The sequence below is a fragment of the Montipora foliosa genome, chromosome 12 (genome assembly GCF_036669935.1).
Source record: "Montipora foliosa isolate CH-2021 chromosome 12, ASM3666993v2, whole genome shotgun sequence".
NCBI lineage: Eukaryota > Metazoa > Cnidaria > Anthozoa > Scleractinia > Acroporidae > Montipora > Montipora foliosa.
In genome coordinates this window covers 34,373,326-34,392,635 of record NC_090880.1, presented here as the reverse complement: position 1 = coordinate 34,392,635, position 19,310 = coordinate 34,373,326, and the positions used below count along the sequence as shown (strand labels likewise).

At 39.2% G+C, this 19,310-nt stretch overlaps 2 long non-coding RNA genes across 12 annotated transcripts; both read left to right on the top strand.

Moving 5' to 3' along the window:
- The first annotated feature begins 715 nt into the window (after positions 1-715).
- On the top strand, positions 716-13,737 carry LOC137978435 (uncharacterized). Of its 11 annotated transcripts, none has more exons than XR_011118159.1 (3): positions 716-832; positions 10,485-10,891; positions 13,542-13,736. It is a non-coding gene; the product is annotated as an uncharacterized lncRNA (long non-coding RNA). The 11 variants fall into 11 exon arrangements; XR_011118161.1 differs by lacking the exon at positions 716-832 and adding an exon at positions 1,732-2,172 and having other exon boundaries at positions 13,542-13,737; XR_011118168.1 differs by lacking the exon at positions 716-832 and adding an exon at positions 2,577-2,765 and having other exon boundaries at positions 13,542-13,737.
- A 2,558-nt stretch (positions 13,738-16,295) lies between these two features.
- Positions 16,296-17,239, top strand: LOC137979400 (uncharacterized). The gene is made up of 2 exons (XR_011118319.1): positions 16,296-16,561; positions 16,946-17,239. It is a non-coding gene; the product is annotated as an uncharacterized lncRNA (long non-coding RNA).
- Positions 17,240-19,310: the final 2,071 nt, after the last annotated feature.

The window sequence follows — 19,310 nt, the reverse complement described above, 5'->3', positions numbered from 1 at the left end:
GAAGTATTCGTTCTATGCGAAATAATAATCACAGTGGAACACGAACGACGCAAGATCTGGAAATAACGAAAAAAATTGTTCTTACCTTTGGAGCCTGCCGTTCTCAAAAAAACGACCATCATTCTTTCGCGACGCTTTACGGTCGGACGTTTGTATGACGCAAACCCCAGTAAAGTATATATTTTATATAAGTTTAATAATTGCAGATTGTCCTTATCAGTGAGTAAAGACCATCTAGTTTTGGAGCCCGGACAAGCGATAATCTGGATTTCCCCTTTTTAGTCTGAGAAAAATGCCAAGCATTCAGTGATTCAATGGAATTAAAGGAAAGATCTAACGTTTTATGTTTCGAGGTCAAAAGCAAATGTTTATTCATTTTTGGTAGAAACAATGGGGCAGTCTACTGCGTTAATATCTCATGCATGCATCGAATCAGACACAGTTCAGATTGATTGGATCTATATATTCAATATTACTATAATTCTGTTTTCCTGGAACTTTTCACAAATTTTATAACAATTCTTCGGCAACAAAAAATCATTTTGCAGCCCGAAGTAACGACTGCAACTGTTTTTTCTTTCCATTAAATTAAAAAAAAATGTTCTTTGACATCTCTCTGGAAGTTCACGTTAGTCTGCAAAGGGTATGTCAAATTGCCCAGCCGGCAATGACCTGATAGTAACCCTAACCGTTAATTAATCAACACCCGTTTACAATAACGCCAGAGACAAAGGGACGCTCACCAGAAACCCTGTATTTCTACCAAGATTTTAAACAGTCTGCTTGTGTAAATAAGGCTGCTTTCCTGGCAGAAGGCAACAAACTGAAGACAGTAAGTCTGACACAAAACGCAATTTTAAATGAATTCTCCATTGCTGTGGAGGAGGGATGCTACACCTGTTTAGAATTTCATACGTGTTTATTTGTCTGGTCCTTCCAAAGTGTGGCGTGTTAATATAGATATATATATATATACCATTATGGTGACAACCGGGAGGGCACATTGTATACATATTGTATATTGTGTATTGTTTATATATAAGCTATGCTGTGCATATACCTGGAGTGAGTGTTTGGCAAAACAGAAGCACCGGATTCTGAAGGATCTAATCAACAATACACATGTTATAAGAAACCAAGAGGAGCAAGGCTGAAAGAACGGTGAAAGGGATATAAAATATCAAGTAAAATTTTTTTAGTAGAAAGGCAGCGCCTTTCGAACATTGGCGCTAGATTTTATATCCTTTCATCCTTCAATCACCCCACTCTTTCCGATTACCGATGTAACAACTTTTGGAGTCCTTCGTGTCAATTGAACGTCTCCATCACACAATTCATGTATTCCTTCACCGTTCGATCAGCCTTGCTAATTTTGGACTTAAAGGACAGAGTTTTTATTTTCATGGGTGGAGTTGCTTGATAACTTAACTACTCATCTTTGGGTATCATATTTTTCATGTCTGTTTTGAAGTGAATTTTCGTCTGTAATCGAACGGAAAGAATGCCTAGGGTTTAGGGTTTTTTTTTTTTTTTTACGAATGCCTATAGTGTTTATCACGTACCAAAGTGTCAATCAAGTCATGTTAATCAAAGCACGATGCGTGGTTTACACTGCGACATAAGCATAAGCATAAGCATAACGAAGTTCACACATGTTGCACAAGCATAAGACTGAAGTGACATACGCAAGCGCAGTTTGCTCCGGAAAAAACTCGCTGGAAAATGGGACAAGCAACGTTTCCAAAATGACGTAAAAAGAAGAAATTCTCCTCCTCCTATAATTACTCCCTCTGCTTTATAGAAGAAAACGACGGCGACAAGAAAGAGAACGAGAAAAGAGACTGAAGAGGTCCTGTTGGGTGTTATGTTTCATTTTCGAGCTCTCAAGTCCGCGATCACTTTGATGGTCTTCCACACAGCGGCAAAGGAACGGAACTTCAAACCGCCCACGGACAATTTTATGCCCTCAAAAATGACCTCGCATTCTTAAGGCTGTCACTTACCGTCACAACCGCCTTACGAAGACTCTCCTTAGCTTGAGGGCTAATTTTCTCGAAAATCTGTTGTTGTCCATATTTATGGAGCGCATGCAAGGTCATGATCAATGAAGCAAAGAGTACTGCTTACAGGGTAGATTGAAGACTGTTGGCTTGGCTTTAAAAAAAAAAAGAGGTAAGGGGTATGCATGTGAATTCAGTCCGCTCGACCATCCCTACTTTTCAAACCAGAAAATAATATTGTGGCAGCTTCTATCCTGCGTGTCGCAATTTTTAGATTGCAATTAGATCGCCACTCTCCTTGCAAGATTTCTACCCGAGATGTTCATTTCAACTCCGCTCAATCCTCTGGGTCAGTTTAGCAAAAAAAATCTGCCACTTCTTCACACATTTTTTGCGTCTGGACTTACGTTTTTCTGTCGCAAAAAGTTTGAGAGTTTTCTTCGAAACCCATCTAATTGGATATAATTTCTCGCTCAGTGTGATCCGGTTTAGAGGCCATTCGTTTGGACAGGAAATAACTGATAAATTCTTTGAATTCAAACCACACGTGGTGTAACCGATGAAACTGTCATCTTCAGCCACGATAATTTGAGCGTATGTTCCATATGATCGTCACGATCTTTGCGATCGCCGAAACATATAAATAGTTCAGCGATTGCAGCGATTCAAGGTCAGTCCAATATATCATCGCTGCGATCGCTGGATAGACGACGGTGATACAGTAGTCGGGACCATCGTTCAAATTCAACACGGCGACGAGAAGCGGTGAATCGTCGACATCTCATGCTTGAGGATTGCTTTTTTCGAGTTATGGGTGTTTTTCAAAGGGGGAAGACGTTGGGAAATACAGTGAAATCATAGATTTTGGATTGATTTTGCTGTCGATAACACAGTTCGTCTTGGTATTCACTTGTCGCCTCGATCGGCAGTGGTTTCATATGATCTCTCCGATCGGTAAAGTTTTTTTGTCGAGCGATCGTAACGATTATGTGGAATCCAGCCCTCAATCGGCCCTGTCAAATTTCCATCTGGCTGAGGAGAAAGCCTGGTCATGCGACACGTAAAGGTAACAATGTCATATAGTAGCTACGGTATGTAGCTATTAACCATATTCATTGCAGAACTGTGCCTTCCTGTGTAAGAGTTGGGGTACACTAAGTAAGTAAGTAAACTTTGTTTCTGTGTCAGGATAAAAAACTAACCGAAAGAATAAATCCTTCTACTAATAGAGGACACTTTGGATTTATAATTTAAAATTTGTTGACTAGAACATGACTGAGATTCTCCAGGGCTTAATAGCTAATAGTCTAGACACAAACAATTTTGAACGATTATTAAATGAGATTGTTTTTAAGATTAACTGTCATTGCTCGCTAGAATGAATTTAAGTGAAGCTATGATCTTCGCAGTTATGAGAGCAATTTTTTGCAATTGCGTAAAGAAGCCTGAAAAATTCAGGACTTCAACGGGGTTTGAACCCGTGACCTCACGATTCCGGTGCGACGCTCTCAAAACTCATTTCATATCCGCAGTTCATATATGATTCATTTCATATACCATTTCATCACTAGAATGAATTTGTAGTTCAACTTGACCTTCACTTGTTTTATTTGAGGTTAAAATTAGAAATGTTATACCGGACGTGCATAGATTCAAACAGAAATTAATTTAATTTAGCATATGGATGAGATTCCTGAGATTCATGAGCCGTGACACTGTGTTACATATAAACACTCGTTTAGAGCTTTTAAGTGATTAATTTTAATACCATTGACATGTTTTCCCGAGTTGTAAGAAAAAACACATCAAACCTTTCGAGCAAGAGAGTGGTCTAATAACGAAAAACGAATATAGAGGGATATATACTGAAGAAAATACTAAGCCTTACTTTATACTGACTGGTAACCTCAGGCGTGTTCATGAAGAAGTGGAATCTTGACTAATACGGTAAGCCTCTTCATGCAATACATAATCACTGAAGCATGGAAATTAATAAATGTTCTCAAAGTCCATATATACTGTCCGTGCGAAATGAAGGAATGACTGTCGTACTTCCCATAGACATTACACACGAAATAAGGAGCTTTAAAAAAGTTACGATCGTTGCTCCTCACAATACGGCCGCGGTCCTCTGACAAAGAAATGAGCTTGATCCTTATATCTTGCCAGTTCTGAGTTGGTCGGATGAATGTTCCCGAGAAACATTAGCGGAATCGTAAACTCATTCAAGCTCTATTTATGAGAATTGCTAAGATGTGTCGGTAAGAGCAATTCCACAAGCCCATAACTTATTCTTTCATTTCATTTAATTCATTGATCTTTTCGGGAGCAGAGAATATAGCTTCGGAAAACATGCAGATGACGTATCACAAATACGCACAAATAAGGCTCAGCTATGGAACCCACCAATTTTTTTCAGCAAACCAAGAAACAAAAGACTTTGCTTTCACCATCAAAGATTGCTTTTAAGACGCACAACCAAACGTCGTTGGTTTAATAGGGTATCAACTTTCAGATTTCATTGTATTTCTGCATCTTAATTAAGGAGCTATAATAATAAACACCCATTTCAGAGAACTGAACTAGATGCCATATAGGGTGGAACTGAAGCACACCTCCACTGGAGTGAAATACTCTTAATTGAACCCTGTTAAACCCCATTTCCATGAAGTCAAGTATGGATGAGTTCCGTTTGATACCGTCTAAAACTACCCCGGCAAGAGTATTGATTCATAGCTTGAAAAATCGAAAAATGGATGTACGAATCGAAATAAAAGTAACGACAAACAACGTTCAACGAACCTCACGAGCAAACCCTGACAAGTGTAAGAGTGACAAAAGCATGAAATTTCGCCCACAATCCTACCAAACGTTATTAGAAGGGGTGACAATGTCAATCTGTTTACGCTTCCGTTTTACATGCAAGGAGATTTTAGTTTTTTAACAAACCCAAGATTTGGGGTATCTGTGGTACGATTTTCAACAGAGTCATTTTACCACTATTTAAAGCGAATGTGGCATATTTATCTTGATTTGATCACTTGTTTATGTACTTTACTATTTTACTAAAGATTGCATTTAAAATAGTGTCGACAAAGGCACATCTCAGTCCTTATACCCAGTCTTCGCTCGGCCGATAACGCGAACATGGTGAGCACAAGAGCAGAACAAGTGCGTGCTGATGATTATTTGTTGTAATATACGAAATGTGAAGTTTATAAAAAAAAAAAAGCTATGCAGTTCAAGCAAATGTTTGTAACCGCTGTTTGCGTTTTATTCTTATTTAAACATTTCTTTGGCACATTGGCAGCGTGAATTTGGTCAAAAAGTAAAATCTCCTTAAAACGGAAGCGTGAGCAGATTGACACGGGCACTCGTTCTTGAGTGACAAATTATCTGTATCGTTTACATAAGTTAGTCGTTTTGCATCATATGTGTATGCGAATTTTTTACTGAACTAAACGTTTCGTTTGCTACACTTTTCAAAAGGTACCCGTTGTAAAAATCAAGGTTCGCGATTAAGAAAAACTACCTTAAAAATGTGTGTAAACAATATTCCTTTACCTGTTAAAGTGCCAAGCAGTTTTGCTCGACAAAAGAATGTCAAAATAAATGGCACTTGATGTTGTGTTCACTGACATTGATGTAGTCAGCAAGGGCTGATGTAGGCTTTTAAGTGTTTAGTTTCTCTATTAAGTCTAAGCTTTGTTTTTCCGATGTAAAAATCGCTTCAGTCCCTGGAAACAAATAGCCTTTTATTGGTTATACAATAACTTAAACCAGCCCTTATACCTAATGAATAAATAGCTTTCAAATCTGATAACGTTTCACTTAATGAGGTTGTACAAAACGTCAAGTTCATAAATGTTTGTGTTTGTGAGTTTGTGTTGAGTTTTTTTAACCACCATTTGTGTTTTATTTCTCAATAAGCCTTAGTGGCCGAAAAACAAGAGTTTAGGCCTACGTGACACCTCTGGTCACCTATAGCTGACCTTTTAGACCAAGCGATCGATCAGTTGCTTGGATAGAACTCAGTGATCGAGGTCGTCTCAGTCGTCCGGGTCGTTTGCGATCGTCTGGGTAGTGTTTCCATATAATCGTCTTGTAGCGTTTTATGCCTTATTTTAAACGTTAAAGAGAAAGAGAGCGAAACGAATGCTAGTCTTTAATAATATTAGTTTCGGTTCCACTAGCTCTTTTGCCCGGGGCTCTTTTGCCCTCGGGAAAATAGGACTTTACCCAAGGGGAGTGCGTGTTTTGTGTGTGACCGATCATATTCCCACAGTGAAACTGCCCACAGGAAATCACTATGGATACATCAAAAAGAACAAAAGAATTACCCATGACATTCAGCCCCAAGTGGTATGGTATGGTTTATCCAGCCACAAAGCTGTTACTCCGAAGCAGCAACTGTCAATAACAAGAAACCGCATAATCTGGAGCGCACGCTGGAATGTGAAATTGGCGCTGAAGCCGCGTCACGTTTACTCGTCTCAGCATAGGCAGCCCAAGCTCGCGTCACTACAGACAGCCGTTGAGAATTTAAACGCGTTATGACTTTGTATGGAAAATAAAATACCGTCGATTATGAAGTCTAAAAAATGCTCAATTTAACGTTCATTCAATAAAATGAATAAAAATGACTCACCTCTGGTGTATTCTTGTGCCTTTTGGAGCTTATTTTACCGTTTCGGGAAGTCCGTGTTTTCACTGTTCTAAGACGAAGTCAAGGCTGCACACTAAGATTTCGACCGTTGTCAGCTCAGAGGCGGTTTGCGACTCGAAAATCCATCCCAGCCACGATTTTTTCACGCAGAGCTAAAGCCACATCATTTGCGAACCTCCGTGAATGTTTCGTCGTCAAAAATCCCCACGCACTTGGCTGGAAATGAGCATTTTCTACTTCGATTCCACGATAGCTGATGAATTTAACAGCTGCTGATAACCGGACAGGCACGGAGCTTGGGTCCGAGGTCAAAAATTAACTCCACCCAATGAGGTACAGAACACTGACCCCATCCCCACAGCGTCACTCGTAACCATGGAGCTGTTCGAGAAGCCGCTGTGGAGATGGGGTAAGTGTTGTATATGAAATGACTGTACTTCGTACCAGAGGTGAGTCATTTTTCTTCATTTTATTGAATGAACGTTAAATTGAGCATTTTTTAGGCTTCATAATCGACGGTGTTTTATTTCCCATACAAAGTCTTATAACGCGTTTAAATTCTCAACGGCTGTCTGTAGTGACGCGAGCTTGGACTGCCTATGGTCAAATCATAACAAGAGTCGATTACACTATTATAAGAATGTCACACAATGTCACAATGCGGTATCGTTACACGTCTCGATCGCCTCTGAACATTATTTGAAACGACTGGGGCGATCGGGACGATCCAGACGATCATTTTCAGGAAACCAGGCTTTACTGGGAATGTTCTTAATCATGTGTTAAATGTGCCCCAAACTTCGCACAGTATAATTTAATTTACCTACTTCTCTTTTGTTCTCTTTTTTCTTGTAATTTATATCATTTTCCCGTTTGTCGTATTTGTGTGAATTAAAATATAAATTGATTGTTTGCCAAAAACAATTAAGTTTTTAGTATAGAGTGTATTACCTGCAAGTAATTAAATGTAAAAATGGAACAGTGGATTAGTGCTATGCAAAATCGTATTTTTTCTGCATTCACTGTGAACCGAACTAACATGAGCCTCCGATCATGCCGAATGAATTTCTGTGCATCAGGTTTCATTGCATGAAGCCCTTGCTTATGCAAAGACTCTCAGCTACAGCTATCATGTTAACTGTAAGCAGATATTTTGTTGATTGCTATTTCCTGTCAGCTATGAAATCAGCTTATAGAGGTCTATTTGCGCTACTGTTCTATGGAGCATTCAAAAATCATTTTAAATCTGTAGGAGCTGCAGGTAACTAGAGTTGTTTTACTCTATTTGCTGCAATACGCCGTTCTAGCATTTGCTCTCAAACAATATTTTACAAAAAGATCAAAACCACCCAAACTCATCATCTTAATGAGAGGTCTGGCTCATTTTGCAGAAACGCAATCAAGAAAAGGTAACCGATGAGACAAAGATGTGGACTTCACAAGAGCTTTACTTCTTTTGATTGTAGGAACCTTTGATTTAGTCAGATTTAGTACAAATTGACATCAATCTGAACATCAATACCCGAAGAAAAATCGTTTTAGACAACAGAGAGCAGATTGACATGTTGCCTTTAGTTAGAGGTAATTCTACCGAAACGTTTATTTCACCATTTGGAGCCTTCTCCAGGAATCTGTCTCCCCCTATTTTTATGCCGGTCATCCAGTTAATGACGTGAAGTCTAATAATCATGAGTTTTGAAGCAAGCAACCGTGGACAATTTTCCTGTCGGTGTACGTTGGATCAGTGGCTTGATCTGATCGGCGTTATTTCAAGTTGAGAAACTAAATATTTTAAGCAAGACACGATACAACGTAGATTTGATTTGATTTTAGTGGTGTACTAAAATCAAATCAAATCTACGTTGTATCGGCTCTTGCTTAAAATATTTAGTTTCTTATAATCATGCACGATTTAACGCATAATGCACGCTCCTGGGGTCCTTGCAAGCGAGTAAGTCTCGGTGGAGGAGTTCAAAAGGTCTATCAGTTGGTTCTAAGATAACCAAACGAAAATTAAACGTCGGAAATAGCCGTTGTACGAGAGTAAAACCCGTATTTTTATTAATTAAAAGTATTGTTGTCGCGCTCGAGTGTAGCTAAGGCCAAGTAGGATGAGAATCCATTGAAATTTGAAATCAATGGACCATTTTCAGTTTTTCAAGCCTTAAAAAAGGTACTTAAACATATGACATGGATAGATCATTCTAATGAAAAATCCTATGTTGCCAAAGATCGCCTTTGCATGGTTAAGGATTTGAGTTTAAGAAGAGTTCGCCCGATGTGAAGGAATCCGGAATCCAGAAAACGTGTGGCTTTGGAATCCGAAATCCCGGCAGAGCGTGGAATCCGGAATCCATGTATGGAATCCAGAATTTCGATGGAATCAAGGATCCATTTTGGTGGAACCCGTGGGTTTAGAATTCACTATTCCGGTGGTACGCTTGTCTGCGATCGCTTCAGATTTAAATGGAACATTTGCCTGCGGTTCTTACGATCGTCTGCGATAAGACCGACGCAGACAGCTACCGATCGTGTCGCAGACCGTTGCAGATGATGTGGAAACCAGGCTTTAAAAGGTTGGAATAACCGGGAAGTACTAACGAAGAAGACATTGCCAATGACATTGCAGGTTGTTCTACTCATTCTGGGCAACTTATTTCCGTTTTTCCACAAAACTAAATGTAAAATTCAGAGATCCAGGAAAGTTACTCACTCGCTTTACTTCTCGTGGTAGGGAAAAGCGCTACAAAAAACTCTCCATGAAAAACCGAAAAGAAAAAGCGGAAACCCTGGCAGGTTCAACTCACTCATGATTGTCAGTGGCTGCATATGAATATGGATATACAAGAATCCGACAACGTGCAAACTACATGAGCTGTCTTTTATAATAGATACGTACTGAATTCAACAAGCCGCAAGCCCGATTTTAGTGCACGCTCCTAGGGTCCTCTGTCACCATAGAAATGTTGAAGCGTTCAGTCGTCCGTAGGGAAATTGAATTCACACTTTCCATTGCATACCTCTAACCTCAATGATGATAGCAAGGTTTCTTTCAGCTCCAATTGAATGTTGGCATTATTAGCACACAAGATAACAGAGATCACAAGAGTTAATATCCAGCAAATATCTGAAATTATTAGCAGACGGTTTTAATTAGTTTTAGTGAGTTAGTAAATTAAATTTATTCCACTGCTGACTCGCACTCTTGACTGAACGTTTAAGAGAGATTTAGTTTCGCGTTTGCGTGTGATGAAAAAATGGTGAAGAACAGGCCTTTGCTTGTTATCACGCCATGAAAATAATTACCGGTAGGTGATCTTATTGATTCCTTATTCCTATTAACTCAGTAGTTAATCGCTGGTCGTGGCTAACAGTCATTCAATAAGATACACCGAGTTTTATTGATCGTTTTGGCTAACACCTGCTTCCTCCTCCTCCTTCCCCCAGGTACAATCTTGGACAGATTAAAATGGAAAACAAATGCCCCCTTACCCCTAAATCAAGGATGAAGACGCGTAAAGTCCATCATTGATTTTGGGGCGAGGGGTAGTCTCGATTTTCCATTTAGTCTGTCCAAGATGGTCGTTTTAGCTCAGTTGACGTTTGGATTTTTCCGTAAAGCGAAACTTATAAGAACAGACACTGCAAGTTGCGCTCTGCTACGGCTTCACGTATTTCCCTCTCGTTATGAATTGCTGAGTTGGGTGTCTGGGACTGAATTATTTTGTTCTTTGTTGAACTTTGGTTCTTTGGCATTCTATTATTTTATTTATATAGTTGTTGTTGTATTTTAATTTTACGTTTTCTCTCGCTGACAGATTCTGAGGCAACTTGATAACCGTTGGTAGCCCTGCGGGTGGTTTTACTGTTTTAATCACATTAGGAAAATCAAACTTCTGAGGAACACGAAACTCATTGATGACAGCACCATAGCCAAGTCGATACTAAAACTGTTCCCAAAAAAAAAAACTTTTGAGTAGAACTCGAATATATCATGGATCCGAAGCGTGTTTTTATCGTCCTAAGCATATTACTACTAGTTCTCAGCTGTCTTGTGATGGACGAGACAGAGGCCCACTTTGAAGGGCCTAAAGGACAAAGGAGACGAAGGAGAAGATGCAGGAGAAAAAGACGTTGTTCACGTAATCGGAGACATCGCAATGATGGAGGATTCAAATACAAAGCCTGGCTGATAAGTGATTATCACCTACCTTACGAAGACTTGGTATGTTGAAAATTGATAAATTGTACTTTAAAACCGTTCTGATAAGAAATGTATTTATTTTTGACGTGAACCTTCTTTTTTGCAGTCTCTTTTCTATAGATACGAAACCTCGTTAACTCGATGAAATGATGTTTTTTCAAGCAGCATAACATTACTAGTATTTGACAGAAGAAAGAAATTGCAACCAAGAGTTAGGGTTTTTTTACAATCAGAAAATTGGCTATTGCAAATGCGATAATTTTCACAATCCGTAGAAAATCTTTTCTTGTATTTGAAAATCTCCATCCCTTAAACAAAGAGAGCATCGTGGATGTCGTTCAAGTTATTCAATGATTAATGACGCACGAAAAGGATGGAATAAAAAGGGAAAACTGATATAATCAGATTGACTTCTCTTAGAGGCAAGCATACAATGAAGGCAACCATCGACAGATTGGATCAATCGAGAGTGCACTAAACTCCCGTGCGGAAGGTCGCGGGTTCAAATCCCCGGCAGGTCCCCACCCTAACACTAACCCTAACCCTAAACCCTAACTTTTTGGGTACAAAAATGGCAGTATTTTCATGGCTACGTTTGAAACAGATATAATCAAACTACCTCATACAAACTTAACTGATTAGAGTGTAATGTCAGTGAAGTGCTAGCTTTCTACCTTATATGAACTATGCGAGCGTTGGCCCTACTAATGGAAATGGGCCCACACAAGGACAGAGAAAAAACTCTGACCAGGGTGGGAATTGAAGCCACGACCTTCGGGTTAGATCACCGCCGCCCTACGCGTCAGGAAAAACATCGCACAATGCAAACACAGATTATGATACAGGGGTTACCCGGATAACATTGTGAACATTTTCATATCTGAAGAATGTTGGCTTTAAAGATGAACAAAAAGCACATTAAATTTTCAAACTGATTTTAACCACCAACTGGCAGCGTCTACAAAACCAGCCCTTGCTTAGAAAAATCTTTAAAAATCCTCTCCATAGTTCGTATAGAAAAGGGAGATCCTTGAAAGAGGCGCTCGTTGGAGCAAAACCCTGAGCGGGGTATTTCAATTTCGTACCTTAGTGACCAATAGTCGACGTGTTTGGCCTGTGAACGCCTTGGACCATCGGCAGGGTGATGCGAAGTGAAGCATGATGACTGACGTTTTTATGAGACCGGAAGTGTTTACAGACGGAAGTCAGTTCTGTTGCTTACCGGTTTTTCCGAGACTAGAAACGGAATTGCACTCAAGAAGTTACAGGACTTGGTACATAGATGTACGTCAATCATTTATAAAGGGAATAACATGATCCTATTTAAGCTTGATTAAGGATATCTGAGACATTTGAGAGCTAATATTGGCTTGCCCATTTGAAGGTTGACGGTAAAAATATTGCGATTTTGACGGTTGACGGTTAAATTTTGGCCCGTTGGACGGTTAATCCCGTTGATACCCTATTGAAGAGTTTCTGTGTGAATGAGACCAATATTGTTGGTTACATAGCCAAGTGCTGGAGCTTCACTCAGATTCTCAAATAACGCCACGATTTTAATCCGTCTTTCCTTCCTTAGACTGGGAACGTAGACGTAAAAGTTTCCGGAAATACGGCCGCGTTCGCATATCGTAACTGCGATGACGTGAATCGTTGGATTTCCAAAGTTATGCATATGTGTTTCATAGATGGTTTTTCAATGGTCAGGAAATTTTTGATTAATACATAAAGATTTTGAAAGGATTTTAATGGCAACTTATGTTGCCCCTCCTTTTCCTACTTTTGATTCTTTCAACTTTGTCGGGGAACAGATGATCATTAAAAGGTCAAGGTTTCTCTTGCATTCAATACTTATCTTTAGTGAAATGAGATTGATCAACATCAAGCATCGCGACACTCTGCGAATGCGTAAACACGTCAAGACCCTGATTGACTACTACAATAATAGTCGTTAAGAGAAATCAATGAAAATAACTATGACAAAACATTAACTACCACCATCATCACCACCATCTCTACCACTATCACCACCACTACCACTACCACTACCACTACCACTACCACTACCACTACCACTACCACTACCACTACCACTACCACTACCACTACCTATACCACTAACATTACCACCTCCACCTCCACCTCCACCACCATCTCCACCCCCGCCACCTCTGCCACTATCTCTACTACTACTACTACTACTACTACTACTACTACTACTACTACTACTACTACTACTACTACTACTACTACTACTTCTACTACTACTACTACTACTACTACTATTATTATTATTATTATTATTACTGATGACACGCGACTATCTTTCGCGTCTCTAATAAACACGTGACTATTATAAAAGTCACTAATAAAGTTCGAGAAATTCGAACCAATCTCGTCATTTGCTCTGCGTTTTAGTATTCTTTTAATGTTTATGTTTCCTCATGAGCAAGACAAGGAAAACAACATTTTCAATCAGCAGCTCAAAAATAAATTGTGTAAGTGATGTGGCTTCATTTTCTGACAAACACTTTGAGGGCACATAAAGCAGTGTTGAGAAAATCAAAACTATTGGTAAGACAGGCTGTGATGGAGTATATAAGGAGTGTTATGGTTTGCTTATTAACTTGTGGATCGTCCTTCTTATTCTTTTTCACTTTTACTCCCACAGCATCAAGAGGAAGACTGAGGAAGAATCCCCAACGATGGAGGCCATGCAGCGGATTCGTCCCTTCTGAATTGGCTCAAACAATTCTGGCAGCAATGGAGCGCTATATTGTACCTCCACTGGACTCATAGCTAACGATATTATTTAAACAACAATAAAACGAAAGTGTATCCAAGTCAGACTTTGGCAAACGACAGTATCTGTTTTTATCCTTGCTTTTACCTTCTCTCCTTTCATACATACATACATACATACCGTTCCCCATAGGGGCTTTTCAGGGCCAATGAAACACGATCAACGAAATGACGAAACAGAACAACAACTGTTAAGAATCCCAACTGGCCAGAGGCAAACCACACTGCCTCCTTCATGCCCGAATACATAACAGTTATACTAAAATGCTGTAGCTGTTGCGCCATTTATTTTGCAGCGGTTAATACTTGAATGCGCTGTCAAAACTCATTCATTTCAAGACCCAGATCAAACAATGTTTTTGTTTATAGTTTTTTAATTTCAATAGGAACACGAAAAAAATGCTTGAAACGTTTAATGCAGCTATCCAAGTTATCTTCTTCTCCAGTTAAGAGGGTTGCCTGTGGATCAGATCTTGACGAGGGGAAGTGATGTTGGCAGCGAAAATCGTCGTGAACGTCAAAAATTAGGATTCGAAGCGCATTTGTTTGAATTAACATTTGTCTAATTACAGCGCGGACCAGAGGCGCTGTGTTTGCGGGCAGACAGTTCGCATTGTCCTATACTGAAAACCTACTGCGTTCTCCATCCCCACTACAAGTTGTTATGCAATAGAAAATAATGTTGATCATTCGTCACGACGCTAGTATATACATATCAAGACCGTGGGAAGCATTTACAAGGGAATCAATAAAAGACATCGCCTTCATTACGGCCGTAAAGTTACAATTCTGAGTTGCCACGGTGATTGTTGGAGTAAACTGGACGGAAAGTATTCTTTCCAGTTTAGTTGTGTTGAAGTAATTTTATATGCTTGCATGGGAATAGTAGTTCAATAGCAAGCTCGATTCTTCCTCCTTCATTGCCTATGATTTCCATGAATCCTTATTTAAATGCTATTATTTGTACAGGTGTCATACGTATAATGACGATCAGTTTATTGGTTGTTAAAGGCCCACCTTTAACCGACAGGCATTGTGAGCCAATCAGATCGCCACGATAAGCAATGCAAATTTTCATAACAAAACAAACGGTCGAAAAGCTTGTCGGTTGGAGGTGGGCCCTTTAAGGCCGCTATATATTGTTTTGTTGAGCGCCCAGAATAAGAGAAGCACGCCGAGAAAAAAGAGATCATGCATGGGTCTCTCGTATTTAACTTTTGTTTTTTATTGCAACATATGCTTGTCACGTTTCCTCGTAACAATTATTTTTACCTGTAATTTTGCGTGTGAAGTGTTTTAATAGCTCAACATTATTAATGCATTATCTTAAACTTTAATGCATGTCATGTTCATTTTTTCAGTTCACTCTTTTTTAATACAAATTGGTTCACTTTGGTTGATTAGTTAATCTTTCTTTCAAAATTATTAGTCGATAAAGAAAGGAAAGTAATGAAGGAAATATAGGAAAAACTGTTGTGTTATCTGAAATACGCGAAATCAATTGAGAATTCCATGAAGGACAAGTTTCTAGATTTGCAGTAGGAATAATTTTCTTGAGTGGCAACGGCCGCATCTTCTAAAACTGGGTCCAACCGGCAGTTGTTTGAGGGAAAATTGACATACAGCTGTAGAGTTTGTGGAATCCCAAATAGAAACAATTACTGAAAATAAATGGAAAGGACTTACAATAAGCAAAACTAAGACAAGCCAAGAAGAGACCATGGGCGAAACTTACAGGCAGCTCTTACCAATTGCTGGATTTGGCAGGGCGCTTGGTAATAATATAGAGTTGCTGTTACATAAAAACTTTCTTAAAACATTTAGAGGGATCAAGATCAAAACTAGATATCAATTGCAAATCACACTTCCATCATTTTTTAATGTATGTCATGTTCATTTTTTCAATTCACTCTTTTTTAATACAAATTGGTTCACTTTGGTTGATTAGTTAATCTTTCTTTCAAAATTATTAGTCGATAAAGAAAGGAAAGTAATGAAGGAAATATAGGAATAACTGTTGTGTTATCTGAAATACGCGAAATCAATTGAGAATTCCATGAAGGACAAGTTTCTAGATTTGCAGTAGGAATAATTTTCTTGAGTGGCAACGGTCGCATCTTCTAAAACTGGGTCCAACAGTTGTTTGAGGGAAAATTGACGTACAGCTGTAGAGTTTGTGGAATCCCAAATAGAAACAATTACTGAAAATAAATGGAAAGGACTTACAATAAGCAAAACTAAGACAAGCCAAGAAGAGACCATGGGCGAAACTTACAGGCAGCTCTTACCAATTGCTGGATTTCGGCAGGGCGCGTGGTTAAAATATAAAGTTGCTGTTAGATCAAAACTAGGTATCAATTGCAGATCACACTTCCATCTGGCCTCTTTCCTGACTCTTTTTAAAAGCCTACTAATTTCTAGTCAGGACGAGAACCTATTACAAATACACTTAAATAATCGAAACCTTATGGAAATACAGATCTCTTATTAATTATTATAATATCACAAAGGGTTCTTGTACTTTTTTTCTTGCTGACAAAGTAAAGCAATTGATACATATTAAAAAAGCTATATTTATTTCCTTTAATGGCACTTTAAAGGTCCTCTTTAATTCAATTTTAACAGCCACGTACAAATAACTTACTGAGCATATAAATTCGACTGTTTTTGGTGGAACGTTCATATCCTAACAAAAGAGCTATAGAGACTAAATTTTGAGAGCCTTGATTACTCAAAGCCATGAAACCTTCATCTTCCCTGATTTTCATGTGCGCGATCTCGTCAGTTATGCTGTTGGTTGGTAATCAAGGTGCAGAAGCGCTCATATGGTCGTTAGAAAACAGTGCAAATAAGTTTCGCCGTGACCCTATCTCTGCAGAAGGCTTGAAGGTAAGCTAAGAAGTTTTATATCATTCACTGTCTGCACTGAAATGTTGACCACTGTGATTTGCTTATTGGTTCACTGAATTTCTCCAGGAGTTTTTCTCAGATTCTTTTGGTAAAATCAGCATGGCTTCTTGATTCCCTCGGCCTAATTACACGCTTAATGTAAAAGCTCCAAAATTTATCACTTTTCAGTATCATAAATTTCCAAGCTACGATCAAACAGCCTGCCAACAAGGACCATGAAATCTTTGGTCGCGTTTCGCATGACTCGCGTCACTTCAATGTTCATATCCCCACCTTTTTGGTAAAGCGTGCAGTGCTGTGTCTCTGTAGTCTCTCAATTGGATTATTATTCAACATATCGTTTTCTTAACTTTTCTTTTTCAGCTTGCTACATACCAGAGAAACATTTGCGCAGCTGCTCGCTCTCTGAATTGCAAAACAGAAAAAGATTAAAAACTGACGAAAGGCGGCACAATGGCACTCGAGATTTCACTGATGATTGTGTTGTTCCATATTCATGATCCTCTGACTCATGAATGCGTTTAATTACAGTAGATCAGAAATGAAAGCAAAGCATATTCAATGTAGAACGAATCCTAACTTATGATGGTTAAAGACTGCACATGCATGCACACACACATAAATGTATTGAAATAAAAGCATTTCTTTTCAAGTTGAGGCGAAATGTCGGTGTGTAATGTGTGGAATAAAAGCCCTGACTTTAAAATGTTGTTATCACTAAAAATTCCCCAAATTGCACTTTGAGAAATATTCTCCACAGTTAAACCTCTTCCTCTGTTTGTCTGGTAGAACTGACCCGTAAATGCCTGACATATAGCGCCGTCGTGTCTTTCTGTTTTTACGCAAGCGTGGGGGGTAATATCACTTAAAAATAGTTCGAGAAATCAGAGTCCAAAGTCTTGTCCGGAAAAGGTGTTTATCGATATGATGTCCTTTCGAAATCTTTCATCTTACCTGGCTCAGTTATGTAGCCCGCAATGAGATCTTTCCAAACGAAATGCTAGAGGTTAATTAACCACCGTCGGTGCCAAACGTATCTGAGGTAATGACGGATGATTAAAATAGCAATATTTTTTCCAAGGTGATGGTGACTTTCTTTTCTTAAATGCTAAAACTATAAAAAGATTAGACTAAAAAGCTCAAGCCAACCGTAAGGAGTGTCCATATGGTTTCCAAAAAAGAAGAACAAATGAATATACATTTAAACGGTCAATCCACAGTGGAATCAATCCTGTTATCATGATGGCTGTGAAAGCTGGACTATGTCTGTAGTCCAGGAAAAATCCCTCAATGGAACATACACAAGAATGCTACACAAGGCCCTCAACATACACCGGAGCAGTCACACACTAAACGAACAACTGTATGGTGAGTTACCAGAAGTGAGTGACAAAATAGCATCACGCGTCAACTTCAGCTTGCGGGTCACTGTCATCGTCATCCTGAGCTAAGTACGCAGAAACTTGTACTATGGCTCGGGGGGGGGGGGGGGGGGGGTAATCGATGTATCCCTGGTTGGGGAGGTGCGGCGCGGCCCCTCATACCCTGACCCTGTTTAAGACAAATATCGCTGATTTTCCTACCCATTTTAAGACAGAATTCCTACGCGCCTCGTTGGCTATTTACCATCTCATATCCAACGCGCGCTCATGGAATAATTTTTAATTAAACCCTATAGGTTTCCATGGTATTTAACGCTGGTTGGTGGGGCGCTAATCGTGCTTCGAGCAACCCAGGCCAGTTTTAGAGCAAAGAACATTACATACAAATCTTTAAATCAAGAGTACGGATCATTTTACTCTGGCCCATAAGGGCACCGAGTTGTTAAACATGCTAGATTTCACTTTTTTTTTTCGGCGCAGCAAAATGCACAATAGAAAGCACGTGGCGGTGTTTGATTGGGCAATGCACAATAGAAAGCACGTAGCAGTGTTTTGATTGGGCAATGCACAATAGAAGGCACGTACGTGGCGCTGTTTACATTGGTTATTGAAAGTAAACCGTGCACGCATTCCAAAATCATGGATAGCACTGTGATGCGTTGTTTGGATTATTGAAGATCGACGTTCCGTTGGCTTAATCGATTTTTTCTTGGGGCGCTCAAAACACATACAAAGAAAGGCACACACTTTTCGGGGTAGACTCACACTAAAAAATGTCGAGCGTCAGCTTCGAAACGGGTAGTTCCGCGAAATGAATGAAACTGAAATGTGCTCAAACGTAACTGAAATGTTCGCAACTATTGAAAGCGAAACAAGTCAAAATACTAATTCTTTAATGAGCAGCGGGTACTTGTCATGGCTCATATGAAGATTCACGGAAAACGGAATTTGAAATGTTATGCAGAGGTATGTATTTCAAGGTAAAATAGGTATTTGTAAACTTTATGCTTCGATGTATTGTGCTCAGAAACAAGTATCTGTTCTTCTCTTTAATGGTTAATATTCCTTGACAGGCTTCTTGCCGTTCAGAGAGTTTGCGTTCACATTTCTACCTTTTTATTTCTCGAGAGTTTCATTAGACGAAGCGAAATAAATGACAGACCGAGTGACCCACACTACAGTATTTTATCTTTTCTCCTGCCCTTACCATTTCGGAAAGGAAACACTATTTTTTTTTTTTTTTTTTTGAAATAGTAACATACGAGTACATACGAGTACATACGAGTAATATACGAGTAACATACGAGTAAATACGAGTAACATACGAGTATTAAGCCTAAGCGCTC